Genomic DNA, 15,015 nt, shown 5'->3' with positions numbered 1-15,015 from the left:
CCAATGAAAGATATACACGTAATATGCCTTACCCGCTCATATAACCAACCAAACACTTTCTCCCTAATCTGGCGCTGTATTTAAGATGCAATATTTGCTATCTCTCTCTCTGCCTCGCTAACGCTGCTGCTGCCCTGCTTCTGCAAGGTTGCTCTATGATTCCAAATAGAGTGGTGCAGTGACGCGTCCTAAAACCCGGAAGTAAGCTGCGCATGGGTACCTTCCGGTTCCCTCGACAAAAAAGCAATGCAATTTCTCCATAGGATTTTGGAAAATAGCTCGAAATAAGGTCTGTGGCTGACACACATTTAAGAGACGGATCACGTTTTGTTCAGTCGGATAATCTCCACATGTCTACCCTACTTTTATAATTTTCGAATCATAAATCTAATCTATAGATTTATAATCGATAGATTTAATTGCATTGCTCTTTTGTCGAGGGAACCGGAAGGCACACATGCGCAGCTTACTTCCGGGTTTTAGGACGCGTCACTGCACCACTCTATGCCGCACAGACAAAAAAAAAACGAAATACATTTCTTGTAAGATGCTAAACTGTGCTTTTTTGCTTACGTATAAAACATGAATATAAAAAGGATTTTAAAACAGTACAGATAAAAGGTCATTTGCTTTAGTAAATGTCAATTTAAACTTCAAATTGATTGCTTTGGCTCCATTGGAACAAACTATGAGGGCTTTTAATTTAAAAGGCTGTATTAGATTTGATGAAACTTTAATGATTCCAATTGGGAGCTCAATATCTCATAAATGTACTCAGACTCCAGTAACCTAGATTTAATCTAGTGGCAGTAGGTATTTAGTGTTTGATGATTTAATGGTTTTGTGTTGATAGATATTACTTTTAAGTTAACAATTAGTGAGAGTATTCATTTTATCATCACATCCTTACAATTCAAAAAGAACACCAAGTGGTTATGAAACACAGTCATACTTTTTTTGTGCAGTACATGGCCTGCCAGCTGCCTTCATTTGATTATATTGACAAAGGGTGGTAGGTCGCTCAATTCAAAGCGCAGAATAATGTGGTAGTATTATGACTAGGTAACGTCTGTGCCAAGATGACTTCAACTAAGTGGTACCAAAAGGTTATGCAAAATGCCAACTATTGTGATTTTTAAAGAATATTCTGTTGTTCATGAATGCACTCTTACAGTGATCATATTCATATTTGTATTTACTGCGACATGTCTCCATGGTTTAATGTTCAAAAAGTTCTTTATTTTTCTCATACTGCCTGTGCTGCTGCACTTCTTTTCACCCTCTGTCTGAAACCAGAGCCCAGTCTGCTCTGATTGGTTAGCTGGCCTGCTCTGTTGTGATTGGTCAAACGCTCAGAGATGTCCCCCCCTTAGCCTATCACCAACAATGTGTTGGAGAGCTAGCGAACAGAAGTGTGAGTGTTACGTTGTGATGTCACTATGTGGTGGAAGTAAATAAAGGAGTCCAAAGGAGGTGTTTTAGGCAGGGAGGGGATTTTAGCCTTTGGAGACCATTTACAAAAAAAACGATATAACACACAACAGGAAAGAAAAAAACAAAACAAAAGCATAACTGTGTGTCATTCTAATAACTTGTTACCACTATTATATTTTTGTAAAGAATGTTCTTTTCACTTTTGAGAGATACATCTGTAGCTGTTATGTGAGATCTGTATGAGGGCAGATTTACTTAATTCTGAATTCAGCATAGTTTATACTTTACAAATGAGAGTGGCTGTCTGCATGTATGTCTTGTTCAATATCATGTGTATGTGTGTGTGTGTTATTCACACTTGCAATGCTCATCTGCAAAATCTCTCTGAACACAATTTCTAATTGTGTATATTTAGTGTGAGTCTGTGTGCCAGAGTATGAATGTGTGTTTGTATGACTGTGTGTCTGCATATGTGTGTTGGAACCAGTGCCAGTGTGCAGCTGAGTCCCACAATGCCCCTCTGTACAGCCCACTCTCACTCTACCCAACGGCTCCCTGAGCTCCCCCACACGCCAATTCATGTTTTTTTAATGCGTGTGATTCTCCTGTTTCAATGGTTTCTTAGAGTTCTCCTCTCAGAGTTTCAGTCACAATGGTGAGTCTCATTTCTTTCTGTTATTTCATCTGCTTCACCACTTTCCATCCAATTCTCAATTTTAATGTAACCGTCACACATTGTCTGATAATTGAATACCTGATTACAATCCTCTGACAATAAAAATACATTTGTATCACTCTGTCATTATGGTTCAACCTAAACCCAGTTGATTAAAACGTTACTGTTGCTTGTGAAAACACACATCTTGCGGATGTTATTTGGCAGTTATAAAACAAGATGAATATGCTGTACAGGAAGTTTATTCATTTATGGGTTTTCCAAGCGGTCACTGGCATAGCCGCGGGAAGTCATAGGGGGTGCGGTAAACCCCCAGCACCCCTACTTCCTGCGGCTATGGTCACTGGAGCCTTTGCACCACCATCTACAATATTTCCCTTTTTTGTAGCTGCACAGTAAGCAGCTCATTCTAGTCATATTGTGTGTTGAACTGCAGTTTCTATCACATATACACTTATATACAAAAAGATGGTTTTTATTGTTTTATTTTTGCGTTTCAGCATTATCTTTATGAATGAAGGAATCAAGACCATGTAACAACAAAAACTTCTATACGTTAATGGAGCTAACGTCACAAAAGAATAAGAATAATGCTATCTTCCTGTATTCTTAGCCACTGTGACCCCTATACTGACTACAGCCTGGTGCAGTGTACTTCCTGGGGGCTTCATTACATGCCATATAGATTTCATAAAATGTAATTCAAATAGAAGATGTATTCAAACTACCGCCCACAATATTTGATTGGCAGGGTTTTGCTGGGCGTGAAATGGAGAAACACTACAGCAGCAATAACTGAGTATGCAGATTATTAATGAACAAACATGGATCTTACGGATCATCACTTTAACCAAACACGTGTTGAATATCAATTTCTCTGTCACTCTCCAGAACATCATAAGTATTACAGTCTTAAAACACATAGAAGTTCCTAATGTCTTTTGCCTGAAAGCCAATAAACCATTAGGTGGATCCAATTGGGCCGAGACGGTGATTGATTAACACTGAACGCTTATTTTTTTTATAGGAAGATCTATATTTGAGGAGAAAACTGCTTTAATTAATGGTTTGTTTCATGGGTTTGGGTTTATGGTTCTTTATCAACCCTCCTCTATCTCAATCTCCACCTCCTCTCCTCTTCTTCAAAGCTCCTTTGTTAGCATTTGACATCTAATAAATGCTGCATTGTTCTTCTATGTTAAAGGAAAGCGTGTAGGAATTTACCGCCATTGAAGCTTTCGTTTCTACCCAGCAACAGAGCTATAGGATCGAATTAAGATTCAGTCTGGGTGCTGTGTGTGTGTGTGTGTGTGTGTGTGTGTGTGTGTGTGTGTGTGTGTGTGTGTGTGTGTGTGTGTGTGTGTGTGTGTGTGTGTGTGTGTGTGCGAGAGTATGGAATCAAGAGAGTAGAAAAAAGCCCTCCAGAACAGTGAGGGTAAGGGTTTTTCTCTTTTCAGACACACACACACACACACACAGCAATATCATTCAACAAGTGGCAGTTAGTAGTTCCTTTCATGTACACTACACCGTTTGTGTGTGTGATTGGGTTAAACTGCCTTGTTCTTCCTGCTATCCACATTCACACACAGCTGTTTTTTCTATAACGGTAATCTCTTTATTAACTCCCCTCCCTGTAGATTTGATCAGAGTGGTTTATATTCTACCAGTGAGTGAGTGTGTGTGTGTGTGTGTGTGTGTGTGTGTGTGTGTGTGTGTGTGTGTGTGTGTGTGTGTGTGTGTGTGTGTGTGTGTGTGTGTGTGTGTGTGTGTGTGTGTGTGTGTGTGTGTGTGTGCACTACTTGTCTTTTTATGATTCAAACTTTATCATGAGTTTTGAACTCATTAAAAGGGCTTTCTCCGGATTAACGTGAGGAGTTGATGTTTTTCCAAGCCCTGTATATGACATCTAGTTTAGCTCAACCTCTGCAAGGGAGGTTATGTTTGGTTTATTTGTTGTTTAATTTGAATTCCTTAAGGTATTTATATCAGTGACCGTATCCAAAAGTACATTAATATCAATTAAAAAACATAAGATGCTCTGTACCAGATTAACTACAAGCTATTTTCAGTTTGTATTCCTTGGGCAGGTGGAAGTAAACAATAAAACACAGAGCTAAACCTCATCCCCACTCCAAATGGAATAACATGTATAAACCATCACTGTCTGTTTGCAAGAGGGATTACAGAAAAATGACTGGCCCCTATTTTTATGAAACCCTGTAAAAGGGTGTGGAATGGGCCAAGGAAGGACATAATAAGAAACAACACGAAGTTAATGTGGAGATCTTGTAAAGTCTATGTTTCTTCTTTAACAGAGGCTTGCAGTCTCTCCCTTATTCCTGTTTGTGATATGCTATGCCAAACACAACCCATCTCTCTTTGAACGTACAGAGGTGAACCCTAACCCTGTATGAAAAAGAAAATGGAAGACAACCCCTTTTGGGTTTTTGTGCATGTAAATGGTCTGCAAAGGTTTAGCTCTCAAAGTCAGAGTTTCTGTCCCACACCCCCACCCTGCCTGAAACGTGTCCTTTGGACTCCTTTGTTTACTGCTGTAACATAATGACATCACTATGCAACGCTCACGCTTCTATTGGATAGCAACAAATTGCATGTAATAGGCTAAGGCGCGGGACATCTCTAAGTGGTTGACCAATCACAACAGAGCCAGCCAGCTAACCAATCAGAGCAGACTGCGATCTGGTTTCAGACAGAAGGTGAAAAGAGGTGCTGCAGCACAGGCAGTATGAGATAAATAAAGCACTTTGTGTGTACATTAAAGAATGTCAACATGTCACAGTAAAGGCACCAAATGCAAATATGCAAAATTAGCATAATAGACCCCTTTAATTACAGTGTGTCCTTTTCCAACAGCTAACAAGCTAACATTTGAAGGTATTCCTTTAAATAACACAACATTAAAAAGTTATCCTGTAGATTTAAAATGTCCTGTTTAGGGGCAGTGGGTGGCAACTGTACAGCACCTGGGGACAGTTCTGCCCCAGAGCACTGACAGAGGAACGGCTAAAACCTACTGAAACATTCATGTGTTTGGTGTGGGAGGAATCATTTAAACCCGAGAAAGTCTGCAGTCAGCTCTGAGAAACACAGAGCTTCAAATTAATTTATCACACCAGCTCATAAAAACAACCTCAGCAGCTAAAAGCCCTTTGTTGCTGGAAAATGTAATTTGTGGCTCAAAGTGTTTAGCCGACTTCGTCATGGTATTGTTTTCCAAATAACCAAGAACATTAAAATGTTTATTGTTGAATGAATGTTGGATTTTATTTATGGGTGTTTTTTTATACTTTTTGTCTATCTCAGAATATTTTAGCTTTCTGACATTTGCTTGTCAAGTACAATAAAACATATCCATTTATACTGATGCTAAATGTGACAGAAACACTCATTCAATCTGTAGTTTTATTTACCTCAGCACTCTTTTGAGTCGGTCCTGTCTGTTGTTGATAAAATCACAGGCTGTGGCGGCATGGTGGGGAACGATGACTCCAGTGAAAGTGGAGAGCATGCGAGGTCTTACAGTCAACCTTGGAGGTGACTTTATTGTTTTTTTTAATGAGCTATGAAATGTGCTTACAAGGAGCGCCTCCCTGAAGAATTATCGACTTCCCGCTGTTTAGCTGAACCCCTCAGTTTATCACAGAAGAAAGTACTGCACCATCCGATATTAGATAAGCATATACATAAGAAGGGTTTTTGGAATATTTCATAATAGCATCAATGGTTCTTAAATGGCTGACAGACTCAAATAAACTGCTAGTGAGTCCAGTTTCATTACAGATCATCAGAAATGTTACATTGCACTTTCTATGCAACATCATTAGGGAATTTACAAACTCTTATTTTGTAAGCACAGTTTAAAAATACTTCTAGAACGTTTATGATTTCAGTCGCACTTTCAATGTCTATATTGCATCATTAACATACTTATTATTCTTGGTTATCTGCTTTTGGCACAGTAGAGTAATAGTTATGAGCACTGGTGAATAATTAAGATGATTTATAACAATAATAGTAAATCATGTTGATCAAGTTATACTCCATATTTGTTGTTTTTTGTTCAAGGTTCAAGGTTCAAGGTTCTTTATTGTCAATCTGACATAGCTACAGAGTAATTATGCAGTTGAAAATCTTATGTCACAGGCTTCTCCAACAATGCAACATAATAACATAACATAATAACAATAAGAGCAAGAGCAATACAAAAATAATAATAGTTATAAAAATGAAATAAAGTTATGATGTGGAATAGTGCAGTATGAGTCTATATACAAGTTATTGGAATGATATATATATATTAGGTATTAGATACATACTACTGAGTAGCAGTTGAATGTTTGAAGTTGTTTCAACAGTTCAATTTTTTAACAGTCTCACTGCCCGCGGGAAGAAACTGTCTCCGAATCTTCTTGTCCTTGCCCGGATGCTGCGGTAACGTCTGCCAGACGGCAACAGAAAGAACAGTTTGTGGCTGGGGTGATGGGGGTCTTTGATAATCCGTAGTGATTTCTTCCTGAGCCGCTGGGAGTAAAGGTCCTCCATGGATGGCAGCTCCGTCCTGGTGATGTGCTGTGCAGTTTTCACCACCCTCTGTAAACCCTTACGATCGAGGTCGGTGCAGCTGCCGTACCAGGCCGTCATGCTGCCAGTGAGGATACTCTCTATCGTGCACCTGTAGAAGTTGCAGAGTATCCTGGAATCCATTTTGAACCTCCTCAACCTGCGGAGGAAGAAGAGCCGCTGTCGAGCTTTCTTGGTGATGGTGGTGGTGTGAAGAGACCATGTCAGGTCCTCAGTGATGTGGACCCCAAGGAACCTGAAGCTTTTGACTCTCTCCACCGTAGTCCCATTGATGGCGATGGGGGCGTGTCCCTCTCCCTGCTGCTTCCTGTAATCCACAATCAGCTCCTTTGTTTTGCTGATGTTGAGATGGAGGTTGTTCTCCTGGCACCAAGATGTCAGGTTTTCGACCTCCTCTCTGTATGCCGTCTCGTCATCGTCTGTGATCTGGCCGATGACGGTCGTGTCATCAGCAAACTTCACGATGGTGTTGGAGCTGTGTGTGGCCACGCAGTCGTGGGTGAACAGGGAGTAGAGGAGAGGGCTGAGCACGCAGCCTTGAGGGCCACCGGTGTTAAGAATCAGGGTGGAGGATGTGATGTTTCCCACCCGCACTGCCTGGGGTCTGCCCGTCAGGAAGTTCAGGATCCAGTCGCAGAGGGCGCTGTTGAGCCCGAGGTCTCTGAGCTTGATGGCCAGCTTGGAGGGCACAATGGTGTTGAATGCTGAACTGTAGTCAATGAACAGCATTCTCACGTATGTGTTCCTGTTCTTCGGGTCCAGGTGTGAGAGGGCAGTGTGGAGGGTGAGGGCTATGGCGTCGTCTGTGGACCTGTTTGCTCTGTAGGCAAACTGCAGGGGGTCCAGAGAGTCCGGGAGGGAGGAGGTGATGAATAATTTGACTAACCGCTCAAAGCACTTCATTATGATGGAGGTGAGTGCTACTGGGCGGTAGTCGTTGGGGCAGGTGATGATTGTCTTTTTGGGGACAGGAATGATGGTGGAGTGTTTAAGACATGTGGGGACTACAGACTGCAGCAGGGACCTGTTGAAGATGTCTGTGAACACCTCTGCCAGCTGAACTGCACACACCCTGAGAACACGGCCAGGGATGCCATCAGGTCCAGGAGCCTTGTGTGGGTTAACCCTTTTAAAGGATTTACACACATCTGCCCTATTTAAAACAAAAGGGCAGTGTAGCTCCTGGTCCCTCTGTACCTCCACAGCCTGGCTGCTCTCAAAGCGTGCAAAAAAACTGTTTAAGGTTGTTGAAAGGATCATGGGGTATTATAATTCCTGTAGTTATAAGACAATATAATCTTGTTATATGGCATTACACTAATATGATTATAAGTTATTCTAAGTGGTCATCAGGTGCTTAAAGTGAAACAAAACATCCTTAAATCCAAAATATTAGTGAGTGACCAGCCATAATGAAGTATTATAATACTTTATCTATATCATATCATATTTTCTTGATTTGTTTGCATATATTTATCTGCAAAGTATCAAATATAAAGCAAAATGATAAATGCAATAGCTTATAAAGTGTGAGATTTCCTTTTAAAGTAGTACCATAGAAGCATAAAGCTGCATGCACAGAGTTGAAGTAGTAGTACATTTCTGTTTCTCTAATGTCATCATTTCACAACTCAATAGCTTAACAGCCCTGAAGCCCATCCACTATAACTCATCACAGTGTGTCAAACACTAACTATATTTCCATATCCCTAATGTAGCTGCTCTGTTGCTACCAATTTAAGATTTGTGTTGGAAAGTGCCGCAAAAATGAGTTTACATTTATTTCAGCAAGTCTTCTCGAAAGAACTACAGTGTTTAGTGAAAACCCAGAGCTAGTGTTGATGCCGTTGACCTTTTTGACACTGGCCTTTTGACGCCCATTTAGAGGATGTTACATCACAAGTAATCTGCTTCGTGTCTATATATAAAACCATTATGTGTGAAAGAGAGAGTGAGGCAGTGGCCTGACAGCTGTTCCAGTGCAGGCTGTGATCCATCTATCTTTGGATAAAGAGAGAAAGGGAGGGTGGGGGAATGTGATAAATTCCCACAATCCTTGGCATGTTTGGCAGTTGAAAAGTGTGATGTCACCTCGAACATCAAAAACTGCCATTATGTCCTCCCATCCATTCAAGCATACATCCAGACACGCATACATATACTGTAGGACTATGCCTTAGAATATTTGCTGTTGTGTTAGGGGTGGTTGTATTTGCAGGATTTCTTGATAGGACTAGTGATTGTTTACATTATCGATTTATCGCCATATTATTTTTTCAATTAAATGCTCAGTCGATATAATGTCAGAAATAGTGATACATTTGCTTGATTTGTTGACCAGCAGTGAAAATCCAAAATAAATTAAATATGTACGATATAAAACATGAAACAAGAAGCACATTTTCAAAGTTTCAGAGGTTCAAACCGCTGTATGTTTTGCATTGTTCCTTGATAAAGACTTTGAGTTTGTCCAACTTGTCAATTATCTCTAGATTGAATCTTCAGCTAATCATTTGAGTGAAACTGAACAGCGATAGTCCAATCACAGTGTAGCAAACATAACTATGTGCGGCAGGTCTGTCATTTTTGGATTTCTTTCCCGTTCCGAAACAATGCGCAAGATGCTCTAATGAGGGAGTCAATCACTAGTCGAACCAAATCATCCTTCACTTTCTAACACTCTCCTTTTCACATGCAGTGAAATGCATCAACACCAGCAGACTGTAGTGGGAGAAGCTGACTAAAGTAGAAGAAGATTGGATCTATATTTAACTTTCCGCTGTTTAAATATGTCTTGAATAGCCACAATACCAACACTTAGGAGTGTAAGTAATGTTTAGTTCTGTTGAATAACCAACTTAGCATAATATCCCAAAACAAGATGCTACAATAACAGAGTTTAAAGTACAGCAACAATAGTGACTCTGCTATGCTCTTGATTTAGTTTGGGGAAGATTATGCCATGCCATCGGGAGCAACTTGGGGTTAAGTATCTTGACCAAGGATACATCGACATGTTGACCGCAAGGGCTCGGATCGAACCCACAACCTTCGGATTGAAAGTTGCCCCTGGGCTTCTTCATGGTGTTTTGCTTGGGAAAGTAAAGCATACTGTCTTTGAGTGACAATTAAGGCATGCATCTAAACACTTCTTCCTCCAAGTAAGCTTTAAAACTGTCCAAGAGTTATATTAGCACAACAGTATGTTAATTACATTTTCTATTTGAAATACTGTTGATAGGACTTGGCTAGCGAGAAGTAATTTGCAATTTCTAAAGTGCTGTCAAAACTACAAAAGTAGAATCAGTGGAAAAGTGTTATAACTACTTTGTCCAATGTTGACACACACACACACACACACACACACATACACACAAAAGCGGAAACCACAGTTCAGTCAGACAACTCACGTGTTTCTTTAACATGTTTATTAGAAGCAGCATATAGTTGAGTTTGGCGTCTAGGCTCGGGCCTCATCACTCCACAGATATACATAGCACGATGAGTGATGATTAAATGACTAACCCCCCCGAGCCTACAGGTGGAAGCTGGGGTGGAAGCTGGGGTAGTGGTGGGGCAGGCAAGCAGCAGCGACGTAGAAGTAGCTGCAGCAATAGCAGCAGCAAGCAATGCATAGAGAGATATCTGGCAGGTTAAATAGAGCGGCGTATTAAGGAGACTCTGTTTGTTTGGTTGGTTGTAGAGTGGCAAGGGGCGTTATGTATGAATGCAGCATAAGTGCTCGAGTTGACTGCCTGAACTAGCTCGCAGGCTTCGCCCCATTTCCTGGTGGGAACAGGGATGTTATGACTGATACTGACATGGAAACTGTACTTCATCCAGTGTGTGCATGACACATGGTGCAAGAGTGGGGGTTAGGATGTGTGCATGTGTGTGTTGGTGTGGGTGTAAAAGATGCAAGAGGAACACTTCACTGGAGCTCATGCAGAGAAGAACTTAACCAAATCCAGTTTTAGCACTCTATCTCTCTCGGCCAGACACACACATAAGTACACGCATGCGCGCGCACACACACACACACACACACACACACACACACACACACACACACACACACACACACACACACACACACACACACACACACACACACACACACACACACACACACACACACACACACACACACACACACACACACACACACACACACACACACACACACACACACACACACACACACACACACACACACACACACACACGAGGCTGAGAGCTGGCCCTGTTCAGATAAATGCACCGGATACTGCTGCTTCCAGGCTCTAATCTAATGACTGCGTGTGTGTCAGCTCCTCCGCTTCTTTATTTGTGAGGACCAGTTTTAGTGTAGGTCAGATCTTCCATTCTTCAAAATGCCTTTGTGAAAATGTAGACTGTTGGTGATGTTGTAGTGGATTTTAGGGTGAGAAGCTAGTTAAAGTATCATCTCATTAAGGGTCTTCACAACTATGCGTCTGTGAGGGAGTAAGAGGTCCAGCAGGATTACTCTTATAATTTGCAGGAAGGACACACACCACCTACCGCTTTACTATAGATACACCATCTGTTGCTACTGGAAAATTGAAGTGTGTACAACATTAAGTTCAGATACATTTAAACTGCTTATTTCATTGTTTTTTTGTTGTTGATGGAATTGTGTTTTCTCCCAGATTAAACTCACAATTTGAAACGTGATGTTAACTTTGTAAATTGCAACAACAACAAAAGACGCAACAGAACACTGACCATTTGGTTATGTTTTGGCAACTAAGTACTTGGCTCAATTTTAAACAAGATCAAGGTTTGGCTTAAAATGAAGAAGTTATAAGTCATTTAATTTATAGAACTTAAATTTTAAAAAGTCTGTGTTACATAAAGAGCGTTCTCCTTGGTAGAAGTCCTGTATTTGACTTTGATCAAAAAACGCGTTGTGATACGGCGCCCAGTATAACTGACAATGCAGTTTAGTTTAAAGGGAATTTAATTTTCAGGGGACGAGGATGCAGAATTACTACTGTAAAAAGTATTCAAGTGAGATATATAAATTAGTGTAGGTGGAAAAAAGCTCCAGAGCAAACCTCGAATGACAACATAAAGAGAAATGCTTGAGCTTGCTCTTAAAAACAATGGACTGCGTCAAACAAATACATTCACTGTATATGTAATGTTAACTTTACAATTAGGACAGAATACACACTGGTGGCACGCCTGGCAAAAATATTAAACACAGCATCATAAAGCTGTCCTGGTTTAAAATCACGGCTGTAGTGGTGTGAGGTCTCCTTATTTGGGCAACAAGCCGCTAGCTAAGCTAAACATATCCAACCAGTCTCGATACTCTATACTCACACCTGGTGAGGCAAAAATATATTGTATAATTTCCAAAATGTTGTATGTTGCTTTCAAAGGATCTGTTCACTCAACATATGTTCTTACCTAAGAGACCGGGTAGAGATCATCATTGTTAGATATCTATTATGTTCAGGCCTTCAAGGCAAATGCACAAATGACTGTCTCTGGGGATCAAGTACAACTGGTGTGTTGACATCATGAGAATCCTAACAACTATTTCCTGTGTGCGAGTGTCCAGATGTCTGTGGCCTGTGGGAATGAGAGAAGTGTGTGAGACGGACAGGAAATGATGTCAGACATTCTCATGCAGACTCTGACAGGCGTAACACACACTCACAATGAATGCCGAAAAGCACAAGATTACTAAAACAGCATAAATAAGCGCATGTGACTTATGTTATAAGATGTTTTTTTCAGTTAATATACTTGTTGTGATTCTCTTTCTATCTTTTCTCCATCTTTCCCCAACATGTAAGCCCCCATATTCTCCCTCTAGGAGCATTACATGTCAAGTGAGTGGGAAAAAGAAAGACGGTAGAGGGTTATGAGTGTCTTTCAGTGCGTCAGTTTAAGTCTGTGTGTGCTTTAGCCAATTTGTGTGCATTTGCATGTGAGTGAGTCATCACATCAGGGCCTTAACGCATCAACAGCAGTTAAGCCAATTTATTTTGTAAAGCTGCTCAGCAAGTCAAGGTCAAATCAGACGGTAAACACTCATTGCCTTTCCATCACTGAGAGGGACACGGTAATCACCAGAAATAGCAATCTCTTGCTATTTTATTAAGCATTTCTTGATGTGTACTCATTCCAAGAGGGGCTCATTTATTGTAAGGCAATGAGAGTCTAATTATAAAACGATTTTAAAAGAATCATGTTTTTTTCAGTCAATAAACAACAAATAAAGGGAAACGTAAAAAAAGTAAGCATTACCTGCATGCTAAATATAGAAACTCCTTTTGTCCATGTAGCCTATATATAGGCATATTAGCCCAGGTTGGACACTGCTACCTTTACCATCGTAGGGAAGACCATCCATGCTAAATTGCATTCCTTTTTTAATCTGTACAGCTGAATAAAGCAGCAGCAGTTAGCTTACATGTATGCTTTGTTGCTTGCTAATGTGAGGTACCTGATGATATTTATGATATGTTGTAAGCTAGTTGTTGTTAGCTAGCATGCTGTTAGCAGAAGATGCTAGTTGGTGATGATGCAGACAAAAGTAAATACTAGGCTCCTGTGTTAAGTGAGTGTGTGGGTGCAGGTAAAGTGTTCTCTTTGTCGTGGGTCCAACTCATTTACCTGAATTAGCATTTAGCATCAGAACAAATAGCATGTTGAAGACAGATGGAGCATGTGATGTCCACAGATTTAACAGCTGTTACTTTTGGTATTCAAACTTTTTTTGATTTGAGATTATTTAGATGGCTCAACTGTTTAAAGTCTACTTTTTGAATGCTGGTTAAGTTATTTTCCATTAGAGCTCAATCAGTATTGAGTCATGGGGGCAGGAGATGAGTGTCTGCTTTTATAGAGCTAATGATAAAGCCACTAGAATAAACACAGAAGTGACTGTGAGAGGCGGGCAAAAGAGAAGCTTAGCATGGGATTAATGCACACACACACGCACACACACACACCATGTTGTAACTTGAACTGCTGTCTGAGTCTCAGGCGGCAAGACGACATAATCAGCCATGTGTTGTGAAAGAGGTCGGGTTTGTTTCCCTGCTGTGTATATTTGTCCATATCCTGTTTGTGACCCCTCTTTGCTAATGCAGCCAACAGATGTAGACTTAACTCATTTTATTCCCCAAGCTTTGACTCTTTTTTTTTTTCTCAATAATTTCTGACCTCACCCTCCCACTCCTTATCCCAACGCTACCATTGGCTACTACACATTTAAATTCAAGTAAGACCTCTATTCAAATCTATTTCAATGTCTTTCTTTTTGTTTTGCCTTTCTCTTTTTTTTCCTTCATGTTTTGCTCCGGCCTCATCTTCCGCCTCTGATTGGCTGATTTGAATTTTCAAAAAGTGACCAATCCCCCTTTTTTCATCCTCAGAGACACAGGATGTACACTCATCCTTTTCCATCCCTCCCTCCCTCCTTCCTTCCCCTCTTTTCTTCATTCCTTCTCCCAAAAACAACCAGATGGTGAGACAGCAGTGGAGAGACAGACAGCGACAGCCGGCGGAAAGCCCTTCGGAGAGTGACATCACAGTCTCACTCTCACACTCTCTCTTAAAGGGTATAAAGGCCTCATTGTATCCTCCATCACATGGAAAAATGTTGGCGGAACGTTGTGAATTTGACAGAGTGCATCCATGGACCAGGGTCAGCGTGACAAAACACTCACACAGAAGCTTTACCCCGCAGTGTGTTCGTGCATAACAGACCTTTTCCTGGGTTCCTGATGTGATTGGTATGACTGGTGTTTACAGTATGTGCACTGTGAAGGACGCTTGTAAAAGAGAGCGTTGTCTAAAAGTACAATTGTGTGTGTAGTTAGTCTTTAACACGTGTTTCTTTAGTGACAGAATGATGGATCTGTGTATGTTAACATGTGTGAGGTCAATTGAAAGGCATAATGCAGTGCTCAGTGTTTCTCAGAGAGTGGGACTAGCATATACATTTGAAACAGGGAAATTCCTTATGCAAATTAGAGGAAGCCTGGCTTGACCACAGTCTTGTGACTTTGACAGTGTGATGAAAAGGATCATAAGAATTGTCTCACAAAATATAAACACCACCAGAAACAAAACCGCATGTTGTGGCAACATTCAGACATATTTAAAGTCCTTATTTTGAGATATAGTGATCAAGGTTTTTTTCTCTGCTATTTTTAACTTAAGTCTGGTCAGAGCCCGAAAATACATTAGATGTTCCTAACAAGATCATTTCTGCTAGTTTAATGTAAAAGTTGTTATAATATAATTTACTAAATGCA

General features: G+C 40.5%; 1 protein-coding gene across 3 annotated transcripts in view; it reads right to left on the bottom strand.

The window, feature by feature from the left end:
• Window positions 1-15,015, bottom strand: part of soga1 (suppressor of glucose, autophagy associated 1) — a 112,247-nt gene that overhangs the window by 86,741 nt on the left and 10,491 nt on the right. The window lies entirely within an intron of this gene.

The sequence above is a fragment of the Trematomus bernacchii genome, unplaced genomic scaffold (genome assembly GCF_902827165.1).
Source record: "Trematomus bernacchii unplaced genomic scaffold, fTreBer1.1, whole genome shotgun sequence".
In the NCBI taxonomy this organism is placed as follows: domain Eukaryota; kingdom Metazoa; phylum Chordata; class Actinopteri; order Perciformes; family Nototheniidae; genus Trematomus; species Trematomus bernacchii.
The sequence above is the reverse complement of the archived record's forward strand: the minus strand, read 5'-3'. Positions and strand labels throughout refer to the sequence as shown.